This window comes from Lichenostomus cassidix, chromosome 2 (assembly GCF_008360975.1).
Source record: "Lichenostomus cassidix isolate B80296 chromosome 2, HeHo_3.0, whole genome shotgun sequence".
Taxonomy (NCBI): domain Eukaryota; kingdom Metazoa; phylum Chordata; class Aves; order Passeriformes; family Meliphagidae; genus Lichenostomus; species Lichenostomus cassidix.
Window position 1 is genome coordinate 54,254,923 of NC_139482.1, and position 6,000 is coordinate 54,260,922.

Consider the following 6,000-nt stretch of genomic DNA (forward strand, 5'->3'; position numbering starts at 1 on the left):
GGAGGCTGTGACCCTGTGAGAGCCCCATGAGAGAGGAGTCCACCCTGGAGCAGCCTGTCCTTGAAGAACTGAACCCCATGGAAGAGTGACCATGCTGCAGCCTGGGGAGGACTGTTGCCTGTGGGATGTGCTCACATTGCAGCAGTTCGCAGAGAGCCATTGCTGATGAGATGGACTCACGCTGGAGAAGTTCATGGAGAACTGTCTCCTGTGGAAGTGACCCCGCGGTGGAGCAGGGGAAGGACTCCTCTCCCTGAGCAGCAGGTGATACCACAGGTGATGAACTGGCCATAACCCCCATTCCCTCTCTCCCAGCCCTGCTGGGCAAGGAGGTAGAGCAAAGAAGGATGGAGGGGTAGGGGAAAGGTGTTTTTAAGGTTTTAATTTACTTCTCATTACCCTGTTCTGATTTCATTTAATAATAACTATAATTCAATTCTCTGACTTGTGCCTGTTTTGTTCGTGGCCATATTTAGTAAGTGATCTCTCCCAGTCCTTATCTCAAGCCATGAGATAAATTTGTTCAATTTTGTTATATTTTTTTGTTACAATTTTTCTCCCCTGTCCAGTTTGTGGAGGGGAGTGAGAAAGTGGCTTTGCTGGGTGCCTGGCATCCAGCATCAACCCGCTACACAAGGTCATGCAAAATTCTGAGTGGCTAAAATCTGACAGACCTGTCATGGTTCTCTAACTCCAAAGGTGTCATAGAGATATACACAGAAGTGGAAGTTGTCTGTAGCCTTTGGCAGAGATTCAGAACCCTGCATTTTACACCTGTAAAAGATGTTTCACATGAGAGGCTGTGCAAATGCTGAGGATCTTCAGGTATCTCCTAGCCCAAGAAAGACACTACTGTCCACCTAAAAAGAACTAATGAAAATTTAAAAGACAGACTTTAAGCAGTTATGTTTAAAAATCTCAGAGCAGGAATTCTTGGCATCCATCTATGCCCATGGATCACACAGATGCTCACAAAGTGCTTCTGAGAGTTTTACTCCTTTATACTCCAGCAAAAGGTGGTAGATGCTAGAATTTCCATTTTCCAAATTAACTGCCCTTTTCTCAATATTCAACTATGAGTTTGTTTCATTAATATCTCTCATTATCTGAATTGGCTAATATCTGCAGCCACACACAGCAAATTCAGTGCAATACCAGAAACAAAACCAGTTTTATGTATGTAGTAACTGGCTAGTTCAATCTGCAGGCAAACAAAGATGGAAAACTACTTCATCAAGCTGCACCTTAAGTCATTAGAGCAACATATCCTTGTATCTCATAAGTGTTAAAACTCTTGTTGTACACCAAACATGGTAAAGCTGCACCAAATAATTAGTTATTCTGCTGATTCAATTCAAAGTGACAATATTGATTTAAAAGGAAAAAGAATTTTACATACTACTTGTGCTTAAAATAATTTTATTATTTTAAGCACAAGTAGTGGTTAAGTAAGTAGCTAAATTATTAAGTTAAGTAAATTGCTAAAATTTACTTAAGTAAATTTTAAGTGGTTAAGTGGTTAAGTAAATAGCTAAAATTATTAAATGCAGGAAAATATTTTAAAACAACCAAAACAAGTTATCCTTATACATGTAACATGCCCTGCCATTGCAAAAGGTCCTATGAATATTTAAATATACTAAAGTACCCAAGGGCTGCATTACTCTGCATTTTATACAAAGGACAGTAAAATCAAGAGGGGGCACACAAGCCAGCAGAGACCCCACCCCCAAAGATATCCTCAGGGGCTGGTTCCCAAAGGGATACCTCTCTGGATGCCTGTGCAAGTCTTTCTCCTGCTCTGCAAAACCTACCATCATCCTTAGCCACATCGTGGCAGCTCCATGGCCAGGTACCGTCCTTTCCTCCTACCTCACAAGCTCCATGCTGGAGCCTCAGTGCTGCTGTCCTGACAGCCATCCCAGCCATCCTGGTCTCTCCAGGCCAAGAAAAGCAATGATGCTAAGAGCAGTAGGAAGATACAATTCTAAATATGTATTTCCAGATGGCTCCCCTTAGGGTTTTCAGGCCTGGCAGCATTTCTCTTTGCTCTGCATCAACCCTGGAAACATTAGTAGACAGTGGGCAGCAAGTTCTATCAGGATAGGAAATAATGGACTGATGAAGTAACTTGGTTTCCAGGGTTAAACACTCTGGGCAAAGCTTAGCAGGTTTAGTGGTTTGTAACTTCATACAATTTTTTGACAGATTTAAAACTCTCCCTAATACAAAAGGAAGGGGAATGAGTTTCAAGTTGAATGTAATTATGTTCTCATCATGAATGAGCAGATGAAAACATCTGTTTTACATAACTTTTCTTCATCTATTCAAAGATTTTACTGTTTAGAAATTACCTTCTTTTAAGCAAACCCTCACACCCTATGAAAACACTGAAAGATTTATTTGTGTGGTCAGTTGCTTTGAATCCATTACCAAATGGTCACCAAATGCAATGACTCTGGAGGTAGATTCAGGGGGTGACACCTTAGCAGTTGTGCTAGTTTTAAATTAACATGACAGATTTCCAAACTGAGTATTTTCTTTCATCCACTTTGAATGCTTAGACTGCAGAGGTTTGTGCTCACTTTGAACAGGGTAGAGTTAAATATCTTTGCTTTTAGAGCTGATTGAGAAGCTGGCAGTGATGTTATAGTCATGACTGCTCAGGGCTGTTAATGAGCCCAGGTTAACACAGGATGCCACTGTCTTTCCCTGCAACTATGAATGTGAATGAAGACACATGCATAAGCTTTTGGTACCCCCTTATATATTCCTTAAGATGTAATGATATTTTTCCTACATGAGAATGAATAAGTACTGCATGCGCTGATCAGATATTTTGCTTTAGTCCTGAAAGTGTCCAAACTTTGCTCTCCTATTGATTTTATCAATCAATGAAAATAGGGTTTTATGTTCAATCTGACCCTTTCTCATTAGCCTACTACTACTCATTAGTAGTACTCCAGGCAGGAACCACACTGCTCTCGAAACAAAACAGAGGACCGACTCTCTTCATCAAAACCCCCTAGCAGGAAATTAGTTCAGTTATCATGATTGCTGTCATGGTTATATCTGCCTGTGAGTGACCCAGTGCTGTGTTAGGTGCTTCAGAAGTAATCTCTGTGAAACCACCCCTACTTCTGGGGAGTTATGCTCCCAGTCAATAAGCAAAAGAGATGAAGACTAGGGAAAGGGTGAAGAATTACTCTTTTTTTTCAAACCAGGCACTTCAACACAGAGAAGTTTCTGGCTGGATATCATCAAGCCCAGCTGAGCTCACTGCAGCCTTCTCCATCACTGCAAGTCTGAGCTTTTGCAACTGACCTGAGATTTGGCAGAGAGGGAGAGGGGGTGGAGGCCAAGCTCCAGCAGCACTCTTGCACCAGACTGTTCACGGGCATGCCTATGCCAGCAGGGAGGAAACAGCCCGAGCATGAAGCCCTTCCTCAGGAGGAGGGAGATGTCTGAAGATCCATCACTACACAACACGTGGACTGATGAGAGCACAGCTATATAGTGTGTATGACCCACCTCCACCACTGTTTTATTGTAAAAATGCAAAAAAAACCCTGATCTGTCAAAAGTGTATCACTGTTCACTAAAACATGACTGATGTCTTCACTGATTGATGTCCCAGACACTGAGTGATGTAGGAATTTTATTGGGGTGGAGTGAAGGCATGTCTGCTTATTGTGTTGTGTTTTATACGATAAGATGGGAGGAATATTAGCCACCTGGAGCTGTGTTCTCCCTGCCCATGATGAGGGGGAGTATGCACAGGAAGAAGTGAAATGATATTGTAGAAAAAGAGAAGATCCTGGGCACAAAATATTTCTCCCAAGGTATAAGGACATCATTCCTATTTTTATTTACGATCTCCTACTCAAGTCCTGCTACACTGAATGCCTTACCACTGTTACATTGTCACACGACATCAGACTGGCCTCCAAGCATGTAAAGAATGTTACGTATGTTAGGAAATGCCTAGTCTAGCTCTCTATACACATTGCCTGAGCACAACAATCTCAGGCAGTGCAATGAGCAAAGGCCAGAGGACAAGGAGGATGAAGATAGTGCTCATACAAAGGTATGTGTAGCTGGTTTGGTAAGGTTTGGTGGCTGGATGCCAGGAGAACGGAGCACATCTCTGCCCTGTAAGACCCAAGTGGGTGCTCCCCTGCTCTCAAAAACCTGTCCTTCATTCACTTGTCTGTTATTATCCAGAGGAGTCATGAGGGGACTCAGAAATAGCCATATCCTGGCAAAGAGAGGCAAAGCTGAGAAAGCTGCAGGTGCCTGACAGGCAGAACAGCAGCATAATGATTTGGTTAGAGTCTTCCAGGCACAGGCAGCACTTGTGAATAGCATCACCAAGTTTTCACATCATCACACCCCTCTCTGCCTCTTTTTTAACAGGATATTAAGCTAATTTGTTTTAAAAAATCACTTCTCTCTTCACCAAAATTCACTTGCTTTTTTTTGAGGAGGCAAGGTATATATTTGGGGGATTTTTGTCTCATTGGAGTTCAACCCAGAGATGCTGATCCCAGCATCTCTGAACTTCCTCTTCTGAGGAGCCACAGCAGAACCAGAAAAAAAATACAGTCTTCTTGAAAACCTTCCAAGCTTGTCTCTTGCCTTGTAAGTACATTGTATTTATTAGTTATTCATAAGAGTGTCAGAATATTGGGTTTTTAATCGCACTTCCATTGTCACCCGGCCTACTGGTGCATTTTAATATCTGCAATGTCCTATTACCCAAGTTCCAAGTTCAAATTACACCTGGCAGATAACTTGTACATAAATATCCTGATTACCCTGTGTGATGGTTGAGAAATGTGTGCAATATAAGCCAAAAGGTGGAGAAAACTTTTTGCATTTCTCTCCCTCCTCATATTGTACAGCACTCTGTCTTCACCAGCAGAAGAATGGAGTAAAGCTCAGACCCTCTTCCTCATGGATGGGGTCCCTGTTATTTGAGGATGCCCCCATGAAGCTAGTGATGGGGATTTCTTAATGCAACCTCATCACTGCTGCATTCTCCCTGCTCTCCCTCCAGGTGTGCTCTGGGCCCTTCACCTGCTCTAGGAGCCAGACTCCATCATACAGCCCAGTCACTCCCAGAGGACACGGGCAAGTTTATCTGCAAAGCAACTGGAGGTCACAATTCAGCTACATCCACTGGTACCAAATGTCACCTGGAAACCCCTCCACACACACACACAGATTAGTCTGTATCACCCTTTCTGGGCCTGACATTAATTGGAAGCATAGATTTCCTCCGAAAGAAATATCTTATCTACCACACAAACACCTGCATGCTGCTGGTGCATGAGCTGGACAACCAGCTCAGCAAGTGTTATCACTCACTGCATGGTGTGGGACTGCACCCACAACCAGTCCCTCAACCTCTGCCATTTACTGCAGCTGTTATGTGTTTGCAGAATAATCATCACAAAATGCCATGAATTTTTTGCATGGAGACATGCCAGCTTTTTTGTCTAGACATGGGAAAACAGCAGGCAAAAAACGTCAGGAACTACTTGAGAGGGAACAAGGGACATCCAAGAAGGGGGGAAGGAGGAAAGAAGGGCAATCCTAAATGATCACAGGCAAGAGGATGTGGCAGGATGCTCCCCCCTCCCCCTTCTCTCTCTGATCAGTCCCAAGAAATGGATGCCTCAACTTAGGTTGATAGCCTATTCAACAGCTATCTAGTGCTGGCGACTGAAAGTCTGAAAAGACGCTCCCCTGTGGAATGTAGAGAGAATGTGAGAAAATTTTCAGTGACTACAAATTCACACTTTTATCCTATAAAAAGCTCACGAAATCTCAGAAAGATAGAAGCTTTTCTACGTGGACATTGGAGCGTGAAGTAAAGTCTTCTCCCCAGGGTTTGGATGCAGCCCTGTGGTTACTTCCCTGGGATTGAGTGAGGAAGTCTTAATGTATTCCAGCTCCAAAATTGGATTTGGTAAGGTCATTTGAGTTTCTTAGATT